At 41.8% G+C, this 16,264-nt stretch overlaps 1 long non-coding RNA gene across 1 annotated transcript; it reads right to left on the bottom strand.

The window, feature by feature from the left end:
- Nucleotides 1-1,071: 1,071 nt before the first annotated feature.
- LOC115468012 lies at nucleotides 1,072-15,147 on the bottom strand. Its single transcript, XR_003941803.1, has 2 exons — nucleotides 15,055-15,147; nucleotides 1,072-1,484 (listed from the first exon to the last, which is right to left on the bottom strand). It is a non-coding gene; the product is annotated as an uncharacterized LOC115468012 (long non-coding RNA).
- Between the last annotated feature and the right edge of the window lie 1,117 nt (nucleotides 15,148-16,264).

Raw genomic sequence — 16,264 nt, 5'->3', positions numbered from 1 at the left:
TATCTGCCTACATTTTTCTATGTTCCTCTGTTTCTATGATAACCAGAGCTGATATTGTGATGTCATAATGACTCATTCCACCAATGTCTAAGAGCCAACCACTTCAGTGATGTCACAGTGGCTCAATTGCCCTATACTTGGCTCATATTTATTACATATAGAAGTGATTTCAATTTCTAGAGATATTTCTTTTTTTCTTTAATTAGGAGGGGAAATTATCAGTATGGGCTACTGTTATATGTGTTATTTTACTTTTAACCTGGGTTATTAGTAACTAGGTCCCATTGTTTCAAATGGGACCTTTGCTAAAATAGTATGAGTCCATGGAAAATAACATGTCTTAATAGTAGCCCATATTGATAAGTATACTCCTTAGTTATCCGAGCACTGATCTAAATATTGACCTGCTCTTGGATAACTGCCCGGCAGCCATACATGACTGAAATATTCAAAGCTGGTGCCCAGATTAGGCCCTGCATCGACAATCAAGGTTAATTTAGCACATCAGTGGCTTTAAAATTGCTGATTGTTAGGAGTTGAATATCAAGGAGTAAATTTGTACCTGAGGCAATGGAAGGTTGAGTAACTTGCCCCAGATTACTAAGAGCAGCAGTGGTATTGAGACTGACTTTCCTTGGTTCTCAGCCTGTTCCTCTACCATTAGTCTACTCCTGATTTGGAACATGTAATTCTTGAATATTGACACCTATGAAATTTTAAGACCCTAATATTTAATTTGAAAATGAGTAATTTTGTTTGTTGTGCAAACTGAAAACGAGTCCAGTCTAAGTCTTTTCCCTTTAAGAATCATACCATATTCACTTCTTCTTACAAAAGGCTAAAGTTTTACAAAACAAGTAGTCCCGAGTAAATAGCAGAGGGGTAAAGCATAGAGAGACTCTGAGGCCCTGGTAGTTAGTATACTCAGATCTGAGGTTTTCTTATTGAAATAAATTCATTGTGCACACAATGATATTGCTGTTATATTGAGTCTGTGTGTCTAACGCCAGCAAGCACAAAGATAGCATGGGCCCAGACAGAGATGGGCCGTGCCATCAATTAAAGCATTACTGAGTTTAGCACACCAGCTGTTTATTAATCAAATTCATGTTTTACAGATAGTGGTCTCCTGTCATTTATAGGTCATTTCATATTTGTTAAGAATTCATTGCATGCTTTCTAGCTCACATTGCAACAGTTTTGATTAATCCCTCTATACTGTAAGGAAGTGGATAAGCATGAGCATGTTAATGCAGCACCATTAGAAATTCATGTTCTTATCAACAATCAGTGGGCATGCAGGATACTACCCTGAGAAGCTATAACATGAAGACCTTTCCCCCAGCAGTACATCCCTTCACTCTTTTTTCCCTGTTGGTGGTCTCAACCTCCTTAGTCTGAGACCCCAGTTTCAGTCAGGGCAGCTCTTTGTTCCAGATGCTGACAAATCCATTTCCAGATGTGAAGCATGCTGGCATTTCCTCCTGGAAGACAAATTAAAATACCATTTATGAGAAGAAAAAAAACGGATGAAAAAAAAAGTAAGGCGGAACAATCAATAACATGCAGTAAATGGAAGAGATGTCAGTGGGTGTAAGAAAAGTACATTAGTCCAGTTTGGCTGCTTTTGTTACCATTGTTTGACTCCAACATTGGTGGCTGGCATTGCAGTCTCTTTGGGGACAATACTCAAAAGGTTTTATGAGGGCAAGCATGCATTTATCTGCATAAAAATGCCATTTGAATATACATAGAGACTTCATTTTCAAATTTCTGTGTGTACCTGTCCATACTTTGGACTTGTTTTCATGCAGACGGGAAGTACACAGACTCCCATTGTTTGGGCCAGTTACATTTTCAAAAGGTGTTTCCTTGGAACATGAGATATAGTCCCAGGGAGAGTATGAAACTTGTCCTTCCCATGTAATAAAGCATAGAGCTCTAGCGCTATAGTGGTCCCTAAGTAAACTGGACTCTTTGCTGGTTGTAATTTCTTTTACTAGACCAATCTCCATATCATGAGCCCCTTACTGCTCTCCAGCCCCTTAATTTGTTTTTTAAATCAGAAGCTCCTCTATAGTCTGAAGCTGCACCCCTCCCTATCCCCCTGGACATCCATAGACCCCCTCTTCATTCCTGGGACTTACCTGGGGGAGCTCCGTGGTGCTAGTAGGATGGGGCTGGAGCAATCCTTTTTTCGCTCCTGCCCCATCACTTCTTGGTCTAAAAATGGCAACATCCCTAGTTTGGGGGTTTTGGGAGGTCTGAGCCTGGGGAAGGGAGGGAGGAGTGGAGCTTCAGACTATGGAGGGGCTTCTAATTTAAAGATGAATTTAGGGGGAGTCAGAGATCAGAGGGGGGTCATGGTAAGCGGATTGGGGTGATCCAACATGGGGGGACCATTGGAACTAGGGTGTGTGGATAAACAGTGCAGAGCGATTGGGGGAGCATGGAAAGTGGGGCATTGGCTCATCAACCCAGAAGGTATTCAGGAGTCGGCCAATATTCAGTGTCAGCATCTACATAACTTCTCCCTGACTCTGTTCATGAACGTCTCTCCGGCTTGGTTTTGACTTGGCTAGTTGGTGCCAACATTCAGCTGCACTGCCTGGTTAAGTGCTGCTGAATACCAGTGATCGGCCTATGAAGCATGATTTTAAATGGGCAGAAGCCTCGCCTGCCTGCTTAAATCACTTTGAAATCAGGCCCTACATATTACTCTACTATGCTCATTTTCAAAGCATATAGATGTGTCAAAGGCCAAAACGGATGTCCATGTACTTCAAATGTCAAAATCCTGATTTTGTAAAGGCAAAATAAGGACGTCCAACACTGCAGTATATCCAAATAGCATGGGGTGGTGGTGGTGGTGGTGGTGGTGGGGGGGGGGGGGGGGTTCTGGGTATGTTTCGGATGGGACGAGCAATTACCTGAAGGAGAAGAAACATCCATGTCTAAAAAGAAGGGATGTCTTATTTAAACCTGTTTCAGGAATACCCAGGTTACAGAAAGGAGCTCTGATTGAGCAATTATGCAGTGGGAGGTATTAAACCAAGCAATCAGAGGGAAACAGCAACACAAATAATTGTGGAACGGCGACAGTGCATAGAGCCACAGATGGAACAGTAAGGGCAGAGCCAGAATTCAGAGGAAGCAATTTATTGTAAGACCCGATATAGCCCATGTTTTCGGCAAATGCCTGGTTTAAGGGTCTGCATAAATAAAAATACAACAATTAAAAAACAATACAACTAAAATAAAATTGCATGCTATACACATACAAACACAGAGCTGAGTTACAGCACAGTATGTCTTCTCCACTGTGACACCTCCTTAATTCCCCCAGTGGTTGTTGTCCCCCTTCCTGTCCCCTGAAAGTGAAACCAGCAGAACATCCAGGCTCCATGACAGCTTCAGGTATTATTTATTTATTTGGATTTTGCTCATACCTTTTCACTAGAGCGCAAGGTGAGTTACATTCAGGTACAGTGGGTATTCTCTGTCCCTGGAGGGCTCACAATCTAAGTTTGTACCTGAGGCAATGGAGAGTTAGTCAGTGACTTGCCCAAATTCATAAGGAGCAGCAGTGGGATTTGAACTGGCCACCTCTGACTAGTCCAAGATGGGTACCCTAACCATTAGGCCACTCCTCCACTCTTCCTTAACAGAATAGGAAGCAGATCTGAGGGGTAGGCTAGTGGTTAATGCAGTGGACTATAAACCAAGGGACCCAGATTTAAATCCAACTTTAACTCTTTTTTTGTTTTTAATTGTGAGCCCTCCAGAAACAGAATACCTACTGACCTTCTGCTCTGCATGGATGTCTATGTGGCCATTTTCTAAGAATGCTGCTATACAGACATCCATACGCCTTGTTTTCTTCCATTCAAACTTAAGCATTTTAGTTTGTAAAATGGATGTTCATGGTGGATGTTTTTAGTGCATGGACGTCCATCTCACTTATTTTTGAACAGGCTATATAATCCTGTTCGAAATACATATGAGAAGTGAAAGTCCATTTTGGATGTTCTGAATTGGCCGTCCTTTCAAAATGCCCTTTCTATGCATATTAAATAAGTGGATTGTAGTAGTGACAGGGTGAAACAGAGAGAACTGACTGCCATACTTTTCTCCACCCTGTGTCATCCATAGCTTTTCCCAATTATTTTCCCATAGTTTGTCCACACCATATTTCTCTTAAACTGATGGAGTTTAATAGTTTAAAAATTGGAAGTCTGCAGTGACTAGATCCACTCACCATACAGCTCTTCCATAACTCAGAAAACAATGCTCATAATAACCAGATTGTTTTTTAATCCCTAATATTAAAGGTTCAATGGCAATGTTAATTAACCAGGGAGAAAGAGGGCATCCCTGCCTAGTCCCCTTAAAGAGGTATATTAGTGTCAAGAGAAGCACATTGACAAGGGGGACAAGCAACAGGACATGGATATTCAACTTGTCTTCCTGAAGCAGCGAGTTTTTAGCATAAACACAAGCGCGTCTTGTAGAAGAATGAGGAATCTAAGAGTGACTTAACTTTGACCATGTTTTATATAGAAGGAGATCAACGTTGAGCACGGGGAAACCGGAAGAATCCTGGAGTCTGCTGAAAACCGGTAAATAGTGAATGGTGAAGGAATCAGCAGCAGTGGGGAGAAGTGAAAGCCATAAACAGAAGCGGAAAAAGAACTTAAGAAGGATCTGTTCTTTTGCAGCTAAGTGAAGTGGTGCACCACTTGTGGGATGGTTGGTGTTAAATAGTCCCTGCTTGCTTAAATACAGTGGTCGGGTTCAAATAGTTAGAATTAGATTATATATTTTTGTAGTACTGTAGTTTTGAGAGATTCGGGACACTTTTTCTCACAGATATTCATTATTTGATCATAAGGTTTTTTGGAGGAACTAATGATTTTTCTCCATAACGGGAGTTTTTTTCATTGGTTTGTTTTTTACCCTATATAGAATAACATATGGACCATGATATAACTTTGCTCCTGATACAGTGGGGACATAATCAACAGGGAGGAATCGTTCAGGAATGAACAGTCTCACTAGGAAGCTTTGAGGTCCTTGTATTTGGTAAAAAAAGGTTCTTTATGTATCTATGAGTGAAATGGTCCAAATACAAACTGGCTTTTGAGAAAGTCTAGTGGTAATGTACCAGTTTGATCCCATTTTTGAATAGTATGAAAAAATTACTCCCATTCCATGTTATCAAAGCCTTCTTCACATTCAGTGACATTGCTAACCTCCAAGTCCTCCTGGTGTAAGGCAATTTGAAGGAGGTCACACAAAAACCATATGTTTATCAGTAGAGGATCTCCCAATCATAAACCCAGTTTGCTCCTCTCCAAACCTGTTGACAGCACCCTACTCCAGCACTGTGGCCAGATATATCTTACAGTCTGTATTAATCAATGAGATTGGGTGATACCATTTTGTACCATTTTGGACTCATACTTCTAATACCACTAGAGCATTAAAATAATATGCCAACTTCCCAATAACATCCTGTAGAACTCCATGGAAAACCCATCATGGCCAAGTGATTTATGTGGTAGAAAAGTTTGCATAGCATAGAGGATCGTCTGTGCTATTTTGGGCACTTCAAGTGTCTCCCTCTGTCCTCTTGTCCAATCTAAGGTGAGGAATTTCACTCAAACATCAGGTAATTATGTCCTGAACCTCCTCTTGTGTTCACAGTGTGCAATGCATATAATAACTGATAAATGTTGATAATATCTCTTCATGAGTGAAAACTTGTTGACTTTGCTCTATTGTTAAAGCAGGGATCCTCCCTTACACCCATAGAGTTAAAAAGTAAAATAGTAACACAGGAGATGTATGATAGGAGAGAGATTGATCAGCAGAGCTCAGCAGAGGAACCCTGGGGTGATGGTGTTAAGGATCTTAAGGTAACAAAACAATGCGACAAAGCAGTGGCCATGGCAACTCTAGTAATTGGGAAACAAGGCTAGTGCTAGGTAGACTTCTACAGTCTGTGCCCTGATCATGGCTGGACAGATTTGGATGAACTGAAGTGGGTCTTTGATGACAACTTCAGTATTTGGAGAACAAGGTCAGTGCTGGGCAGATTTCAACCGTCTGTGCCCTGAAAATGGCAAGGACAAATCAAGATCCAGTATACATATGTAATATCACATTATACTTTATACTATGAGTTTATCTTGTTGGGCAGTCTGGATGGACCTTACAGGTCTTTATCTGCGATCATCTACTATGTTATTGTGTTACTATGTTATGCTTAGCTTGCTCAATTGCCCTCTTCATAGTAATATGCCTTTTGCTGGAAGACAGAATTACTGGATTGCGTACTATAAAGCTGGTTGTATTGACACCTGAAGTTTTAAGTGTACTTGGAATTCTTTATGAAGATCGTCTCAGCCTCCAGTTACTGGAGTTGGCCCTGCTGCTGTTTGTGGAAACCCTGCATAAAATGCAATTACGGTACCTCTAATTGTAGCTTTGAAGGCATATTGCTAAGGGGATATTGGCAGCCACACTCACTCAAATAAGCTTGTATTACTTTTTCCATATACTGCTGAAACCCCTGCACTTTGAGCAGACCACAGTTAAAATTCCACCGTCATGAGTAATCCAACTCCACAAAGCTACTTAGCATGCAAGAAATTGTGGCTGGTCTGAAATCACAATTGAGTAAATCTCAGACAACTACATTGAATAATAATTGCTTGGTGACCAGAAAGAAATCCATTTGTGAATATGTGTTATGAGGTGGTGGAATAAAAAGTGTAATCCTTCTCACTGGGATGATAAATTCTCTAGACATCCTCTAAACCCATAGCTCCCATTATTGCAAAACTTGTCTGGCTTAGAGGCTTTCAATGGTGATCCTGACTTCTTGTTCAGATAAAATGCCTAAGATCATATTGAAATCACTTCCCACCACTAGTGGTGTGTCTTCTTGTTTGATTATTATCTCTACCAGAGTCTTAAAAAAGGAGAGTGCTCTGCTATTGGGGCATAGATTTTGAACAACCCAAAGCTCTGGCCTCTTAGGACTATATGATTATAAATCCATCTGCTATCCTTGTCAGCACACTGGGAGACAACCGTATATTACAAAACTTATGTATCAGTACTGCCATGCTACATTTTTTCACCATGTCATACCACCTAGCCATTCAGAGTCTTTGAAATTTAAATATGCCTCTTATATATAGATTGCACATGCATAAGCTAATATTTTCATGTTCTTGATTGGATTGTTCAATCCCCTAATGTTCTAGGACAGGACTTTTAAATCAAAAGCTGTACCTGTCTCTTTAACCTGTCTTCAAAAGCATTATTCTGAGGTTTAGCTTCTTCAGGATTCTGGTGTGAGCAAGGAAGGGCTTTTTAGTATCCCATGGGTGACCTCTTACTAGACCCACATTCTGGAAACTATAAGCCTGATACAACCTGTTAACAATAACCTTAGCAACATGCTGCTTAAAAAAATACAATTATCACCCTGTGCCTAGTGAGCATGCCCAATCAAGCTCCATGTTCACCATCCTCCTTCCTTTTACCCTAACCGGTGTCCTGAAGTTCCTGGCAGTGTGGCTGCCAAATCTATTACATGTTACATTTTACCAAGCTGCGGGAAAAAGGGCCCTGCGCTGGTGGCGGGGGACGTTTTTCCCGTACACAAGGGACCTTTTTACCACTGCGGGAAAAAAAGCCCCCAGTACACATGGTCATGTGACCGGAGCCCTTACTGACACCCATTGAAGTGGAAGTAAGGGCTCCCGCGCTAACCCAGCAGTAACCAGGCAGTGTGTGTAATCGAGGGCCCGTTTACTAAACTGTGGTAAAAAGTGGCCTGTGCTAGTGTGGGTGCATGAAATTGGTGTGAGCTGGGCCATTTGTTACCACAGCGGGTAAAAAGGCCTTTTATAAATGGGGCAGTAAATGGTCGTGTGCTAATATTAAAAGTATCACGTGGCTATTTACTGCCTGAGCCCTTACCACCACCTATTTATTTGAAAATAAGGACTCACGTGCTACTCATGTGGTAAACAGGCAGAGTACGGCAATATGGCTGTGCTGCCAATTACTGCCAGGAATGCCCCCATGGTTGAAAATATAAAATTATTTTCTATGCAGGAAACAGCGCATGCCAACTTTGGAATTACTGCTGGATGCCCATTCTACCCCGGTGGTAGTGCGCAGTAGCCCTACAGTGGCTTAATAAAAGGGCCCCTAAGCCTTTTCTAAAATAACATCAAAACTGCTGACCTGATGTCTCAATTATCATCTCTACATTTTATGTAAAATGGGGTCTATATTTGCAAAGTTTGTGGAGTGAAATGTACACATCTGTATTCACCACTGTGCACAGTTATAAACCCTCATTACCCTCATTACCCAAAGGAAATGTCTTTGTAGGGGTGTGCACAGACATTTTTGTCTATTTTTGTTTGATTTCTCAACAAAACAAAACAAAAAGCAATCAATGGGATTTTTTAAAAAATACTTAAGGATTGACAATCTTATTTGCAATATTCAACAAAACAAAAAACCTACTCTGAGTATAGTACTAACTACGCAGAACTATTGATATTTAAATTTCTTTCTTATATTGCTACTGGAATGTTTTTCTTTTCTTTTCTTGATGCTTTCCTGTTAGCGGACTTTAATATTGAAAATTTCAATAAAGAAAAAGAAAAAAAACTATTGATACTCTGCTGAGGGAAAAGCTGAGCTTATTCACCATTTTTGCTCAATGCTCCCACTGCAATTTGTTCTGAGTCTCCTCTCTGTACTTCAGCCTTACTACAGTATATGTAATGAATTTACTGGGTCTGCTCTTGAAATTCATTATATGGGTCCAGCTATTTGGTGGCTCTCCAGGCCTTGATTTTGCCCAGTCTTTCTTGCTATCTGCTCTTTCCCCTCCTTCTCTAATTTCTTATTCTGTTTGTATTTTTCTACCCTTCTGAGGGAGCATGGTTAGAACTCAATTGCTCTTGCTTTCTGAGCTCATAATAACATAATAGATGACAGCAGATAAAGACTTAATGAGACCTTTTACTAAGCCGCGTAAGTGTCTACGCACACCCGCCAAAATGGAGTTACCGCCTGGCTACCATGTGCCTCTTGTGGTAACTTCATTTTTCGTACGCGTCCGATACGTGCATCTGAAAAATGCATTTTATTTTCGGACACGCGTATTGGGCGTATGCCAAGTGGCATTTGACGCTCGTAGGTCATTACTACCCAGTTACTGTGTGAGACTTTACTGCTAGGTCAATGGCTGGCGGTAAGGTCTCAGACCCAAAATGGATGCACGGCAATTTTCATTTTGCCGCATGTCCATTTTCTGAAAAAATTTTAAAAAGGCATTTTTTACAGGTGCGCTGAAAGATGATTCTGCACATGCCCAAAACACGCGTCTACACTACTGCAGGCCATTTTTCAGTGCACCTTTGTAAAAGGGCACCTAAATGGCCTTCTAGTTTGCCCTGTAAGGTGATAAGGGTTGTGAAGTCCACCCAGGGATTTCTTTTTCTCTTCCTTGCCAGAAGTCCCTGGCTGTTTTTCTTACTGCTCAACTTTATTTGATATCTTTTGTGCTTGGGTTAATACCAGCTGCCTGATTGATTTTTTCTACCTCTCCGTCTTGTGTATACTTGGTCACAGACTTACAGAATTATTTTCTCCTGCAAAAAAGTGCAGAGTGATACATTTTAATGCTATGCACCTACAGAGACCATTTCAACCTAGTCAGTTCCTGTTCATCTGCAGTGTTTTACAGCTTTGCTATAAATCTGTTTCTAATTGTAGATTGTCTTCATGCCAAAAATGCTAGCAAGCAATAATGTGCTGGAAAGAGATGCTTGGGGCTGTAAGATGCCCCTTTCTCAATTACTTTATGAAAACAAAACATGCATCCATAAGTGGAACACGGCAGGAAAGAGCCCCTTGGCAAGACATTATTTGGTAGTTAAGGGCCACAGGGCACCATTTATTGATGTTACAACTAAGGGCCAGTGGGATACAATATCTAAGCCAGAGCTGTCATGGGGACCCCACAGTCAGGTTTTCAGGATATGCACAATGAATATGCAAGAGAAAATTTGCATATAAAGAGACCTCTAGTGTATTTACCAGTCAAAAGGAGTGCTATTGTCAATACTTACAGAACCTTCCAAGACCTGGAAAGTATCTAAAAGAGTAGGAGTTTGGACCAAAAATGGAAGGAATTATGATCGTATAAATAGCAAAGCCTTGGACAAAGTTATTGTTTTTGGCTGGCTAAGTCACTATACCACAGAGGTTTGTTGTTTCTGGCTTATTAAAGCCATTACACTACCATGTTTTTGAGTAAGGAGTGGAAGGCCAGAGGAGGCCTTTGAAGTAGAAAGAAAAGGAACTCCTCTGAGGTTCTGAAGAGAGTGTAAGGAGTCAGAAGATTCCAAGGACCAATGCAAAGTGAACCACGGAAGGAAAGACTACCGAGACCCGTCCAAATGCCAGAGTTGTCACAGTGACCATGAGGTTTAGCCTGTGGTTCTCAAATGTGTATTCTGCAGTCATGCCATTTATAAGTCTTAGAATTCCTTGGACACGCTGCCAGTCAATAGCCAGAGGACCCAGGAGGAAACAAGATTCAAAGCATGGCCCTTGGACTAAGTCACCAGCTACTGGTGTAGAAAGCTCAGTGGAGCTGAGTGCCAATCAGTGTTCATCTGTGCTGTTGGGCACTAAAAGCAGAGTAAATGAAGGTGCTACTCTAAGGAGTGCTGAGACCCAATCAGCTGCTGTGAAAGGGGTGAGTATTGGGGAGGGGGATGCCTTTCCCCCAAAATTCATTTGTGCCCTGGGTCTGCTAGGAGTTGGGAGCTGAAGGAGATCCACCACCAGCACTTTCCCCCATATGTGAAAATGGCAGTAGATGAAGAAGCAGAAACCTTCAATTAAGGTCTTCTATATGACCAAGCACAGAAGAGGAAGATGTTCCAAAGGTCCAGGGTCAGGGAAGGGTTACCATTCAATGCATATATGAAGAGATGTCAGGAGAGGTCCCACCACTTGAAAGGTGGTTATTATCCATGTCACCACTCACCTAGGCCAACCGTGTTGAAGAGTGCGAAAGTTAGAGAATGCCTGGATTAGAGACTGTTTCTATGTCTAGTACATGTCTGTGGTTCATCAAGAAGGACAAGAGCACAGATTGCCTGTTTTGGAGACCAAGCTAGATTTTGTCTGCTTAGCCTTGGGGTTGCTTGTTGATGAACCTTCCTTGGGAGTATCCTCAAGATGGTCTTGAACCCTGAATTGAATGGGGTGGCCAAAGCAGTAGACCATGTTTTCACTTGGAAAAATAACAGGATGAGTGTAGAAGCAAAGCTGAACCAGGATAGAGCCTTTTATGCCCAGGAAGATGAAGAACAAGCCTAGTCCCAAATTGAACACTATATCCAAAGGTCAGTGTGGAGATATGGCATGTCTTCTATCCCTACGTTATTTTGCCAGTAATGAGTGAGGTAGGACACAAATGAATAGAGTGAGTCCATGATGAAACTTACGAATGAATGCACTCTGACCTTACAAACTGATTATATTATTGGGACCGTTCCTTAGTGAAGACTATCATACAGGCACAATATTAGTAGTAGCAGGTGGAAAGATCCTTCAGAAAGTCCACAGTGATAGTGGTGGCAGACTTGGAAGGGAATAAGAGAGTTTACCTTGTAAGCCACACACTACTGGGTAGAAACACAGCAAAATAAAAAAAAGCCTGATCTAGCTTGTTATTGATCATGTGGAGGGTAATCCTATAAAGTACATGTTGACTGTTATATACTGATTATCAATGCGCGCTGCGTACGACTGGTAGCGATATGCAAATGATTTATAGTAGTAGTAGTAAATTATTAAAATAATGTCATATACATGTATATGTGTGCATAAATGCAAAACTTCTGCCTAAGCACTATTTTGTAAATACACATGTATCTTACAAAGCATACATTTAATAGGTACACATCTACTATATGTAATCTGTAACATATCATTAAAATCATCTATAGTACCTGAAAATTGGAGGGTGGTCAATGTAATACCAGTTTTCAAAAAGAGTTCCTGGGATGACCAAAGAAATTACAGATTAGTGAGCGTGATGTGTGTGCTGTGTAAAACGTTAGAGAAACTATTATAAACAAACAGTGGCGTTCTTAGGTTGGCTGGCACTTAGGGCAGATTGCTGCTGCTTGTCCCCCTGGCACATCAACCCCCCCCCCCCCCCCCCCCGCTGCATCACCCCCCTCAGTGCATCACATCCCCCCCATGCATCACCTTTCCCGGCGCATCACCTCCTGGGGGTGCTGGGAGCAGTCGCGTGGCTGTTGGCTCCGCCAGTTCCCTGCCCTGGTTTGGAAGCAGGGAACCAGCGGGGCTGACAGCCATGCTGCTGCTCCCTGCACCCCACTGCAGCGTGCACATGGGGCAGACCGTCCCCACTGCCCTGCCCTCATTACGCCACTGGTTGTTTATAATAGTTTCTCTAACATTTTACCCAGCACACACCTGCATAGCTAGGCAGGCCAAAGTTAGGACAGCTTCTGAGCTGTCCTAAATCTGGCCACTTATCTATGCGGTTGCTGGCACTGAATATTACTAGCAGTCATATAACCCTAGGCTCTTCCCTAACACTGCCCCCTTTTTTGACAGTGGTCAGAGGTGATATTGACTGACACTGCACACTTTAGTGCCACTGAATATCAGGGGGCAGGCTGTAACAAGTGATTTATGCGGCAGGAGCCTCTCCTACTGTCTTAAATCGCTTTGAATATAAGCTCCTTTGTCTTTGAGGAAGAAAGAAAGTAGATCATTTTGGGGAATGAAGGAAGAATGAGGAAAGCATTGGAAAGCTAAAAGTTTCTTTAAGAACATCCAACAAATTTGAAATCTTATGATTTTCTACCTTGGTGTGGTTTTTTTCTTCAACTGTGCACCTTTTACTACTTTTACAACCTTTCAATATCCATTAAGAAAACCTTGAAACACATGAAATATGATTATAAGAAAACAAAGGCAATGTCATCATTAGTCTTAGGAATGTACAAAAAAAATAATCAAACTAGAATAGACCACATATGGGGAGGGAATCCAACCCATTCTACCAGAAGAAGTTGGACTAACTAAGAAAATGAAACAAGATAATTGCAGTGTAACTGACCTAACCTTTCCAATTATTTAATTAACTTTCTGTAAGCATTTATGGTTCAGAATACTCTTTTGGACTAGACTGTGAATTTTGTTGGAAAAGGTACAGAGAAGGTCGAAAAAAATGATAAAGGGGATGGGATGACTTCCCTATGAGGAAAGGGTAAAGCGGCTAGGGTTATTCAGGTTGGAGAAAAGACAACTGAGTGGCGTGGAACAGGTAGATGTGAATTGCTTGTTTACTCTTTCCAAAAAAACTAGGACAATGAAGCTACAAAGTAGTAAATTAAAAATGAATCAGACAAAATATTTCTTAACTCAATGTGTAATTAAACTCTGGTATTCATTGCCAGAGAATATAGTAAAAGCAGTTAGTTTTTATTAAAATGGACTTGGGGAAATCCACTGCTTATTTCTAGGATAGGTAGCATTATACTGTTTTGGGATCTTGCCAGGTACTTGTAACCTGGCCACTGTTGGAAACAGGATGCTGGGCTTGATGGACTTTCAGTCTGTCCCAGTATGGCAATACTTATGTACTTAGATTAAGAGACCCCTTGGCCAATGGCCTCCCAGTGACAACTGGTTCCATCTCAGGACCCCTGATACCAGCAGTTATATTCCTAGTTGTGTTGTGAGCTGCAGCCCCTGAAATGTGTGCAACCAATCTCACTTCAGGCTAGAGGCCCTGAATGGAATCCGGAGACCAAAGGAGTTACACATAAACTGGAGCTACTGCATGCTAATCCCTCATGCATATTGATTGTGGATATCCTTTAAATCTGATTGGTTAAAGGTCCATCGGAGAGTTTTGAGAAGCCCTTATCTTGGCCACTAGAAGTACTGAGGATGATTTCCTCATAGCAAGTCATTAAAAAGATCAATCTGTTCATTTTGTGGCCACTAACATGACTGTATTTAGATGATTTGCAAGTGGTTGTGTTGAAGGTTGGTGCAGCAGTAGATGTGAGTCTATTAGAGCAATGGATGCACTGAGTTCATTCACCGGCTTCAAATTATTGTGTAACCTTTTCATATTAATGTATGACCATTTGATGAAACACATCCCTTGAAACATAATATTAAGAATCTGGATAATACAGCAGTGGCAGAGCATATTGAAATAGTTGGGTCAGTGCATTAAGATTGTGCAATTTGTTGATATACCACTGCCATTAAACACTGAAAGCTCAACCTTTCCCCTTCTCTCCCTCACATAGGTATCCCCATTTGTTCTAACTAGACAGTTGGCCTGCTGGTCTTTTCAGGAATTGGCACAGGACAAACATTGGATTGGAGTGGAATGGGAGTTCACCAGAAGTCTGATTCTAAATATTTATTTTATACAAGCTGTGGACATCTGGATATAACAGCAAACACATGTTGGGGGAGGGGAACAGATGCATTGTGTAAAAGAGAAAGAACTCAAAGAAATATATACGGGATGGCCTTGTGAACTGACCAAGGTCTGCTTGGCACAAATGCACAACTCACATAATAAATGTAGGTTATAAGTCATAACATTATTCAACCAATCAAATGACTGAGTGGCATATGCTAAAATTAAGGGCCCTCAAGTGATAATTTGGGAAAGAACACTGGAAATGTTAGGAGATCAGGAAATGGATACAACTAGGCCCTTGCTTTTTGGGGGGACTCCTTGCATGACAGGGGCTGCTTTGAGATTCATTTAATTGAAGAGATTTTCACTCTACACACAGTAATCCCCTCTTCTAATGAGTGCAGCAGGTCACCTCACCATAACTACCCTATCTGCCTATCAGGTTACTGCCCAGGTGTGGTATGCAAGCTGAGACAGGCCTAGGCTAAAATGTGCTCAGGAATTAGAAGCTGCACCTGTTAGACCAAGGTCTGATCTGGAACTTTACCAGCAGGAACTCAAGTGGAATCAGTGTGTGAACTCACACAGACAGAGGCACAGACAGGAACCTGCAAATAAGAAGAAATAATTTGGTAACAGAACTGGAGACAGATCTAGGCTGCAAGTTTTGAACTGGAGTTAGCAGGCAAACCAGGACCCCAGGCCTGAATCTGGATTCAGAAAGCAGGTAACAAGGCTGGAATAATGATTGGAAGTGAACTGGAACAGCAGGCCTGCAACTTGAGGTCAGAAGCAGGTAATAGGTTAGACTGAAGCAGAAAGACTTGACAGCAAGGATTTCTCAAACCAGAGGCTTGACAGCAAGTTAAGGTGGTCAGCCACTGGATTTTTGCCTAAACCCTAGCCAATCCCTTATGGCTAGAGGTGTAGCTTTGGAAGCTCCCTGAAACAGTCTTATTCTCAGCTGTTTCTACTTACTTCAGGTTCCTGGCTGATCTTAAGGCTAAGTATTCCATCCTGAACTCTGGGAATGACCCAATTTTATGTCCCCTTTGGATACTGCCCTGACACTGCCTCCGCCCAAACCGTCTTTGTTGTCACATGTCATGAAAACTGTCACATCCCACTGAGCATGAACCTGGCATGAACACAGTGGAGCCAAAATTAGTTTCGCTTTGCTCATTCTGTCTGCAGACAGGGAGGTAACTCAGATACTGTGGGTTGGTATCTTCCCTCTCCTCTACCTTTACCAAATTTTTCATATAATGGGGTAAAAACCTGTGGGGGTCAATATTTAAATCAGCATATTTTTTTTAATTGTGGCAACAGTGTTTATATATATATATATACAAAGAAATTCTGTGAACAGCACTTAAAGTTACATGCCCAATTTGTATACACAATTTAATTGAGTAACAAGCAGTGGCGTAGCTATGGGGGCCCATGGGGGCCTGGGCCCCCCAAATTGGCTCTGGGGTTCCCGGTTTGGCTGGTGGGGGTCCCTAACCTCCGCCAGCTAAAGCAAACATAGTAGATGACGGCAGAAAAAGACCTGCACGGTCCATCCAGTCTGCCCAACAAGATAAACTCATATGTGCTACTTTTTGTCCCGTGACTGAAAACAGAACAGAGCGCCAGGCACTGTGAGACCAGTGCGGGACAAACGCTTTAGCTGGCGGGTTGGGGACCCCCACCAGCCAAGATACCTTTTCAGTGGTGGTGAGG

This window comes from Microcaecilia unicolor, chromosome 4 (assembly GCF_901765095.1).
Source record: "Microcaecilia unicolor chromosome 4, aMicUni1.1, whole genome shotgun sequence".
NCBI lineage: Eukaryota > Metazoa > Chordata > Amphibia > Gymnophiona > Siphonopidae > Microcaecilia > Microcaecilia unicolor.
Note: the sequence above shows the minus strand (reverse complement) of the source record. Positions and strands in the feature narration are given on the sequence as shown.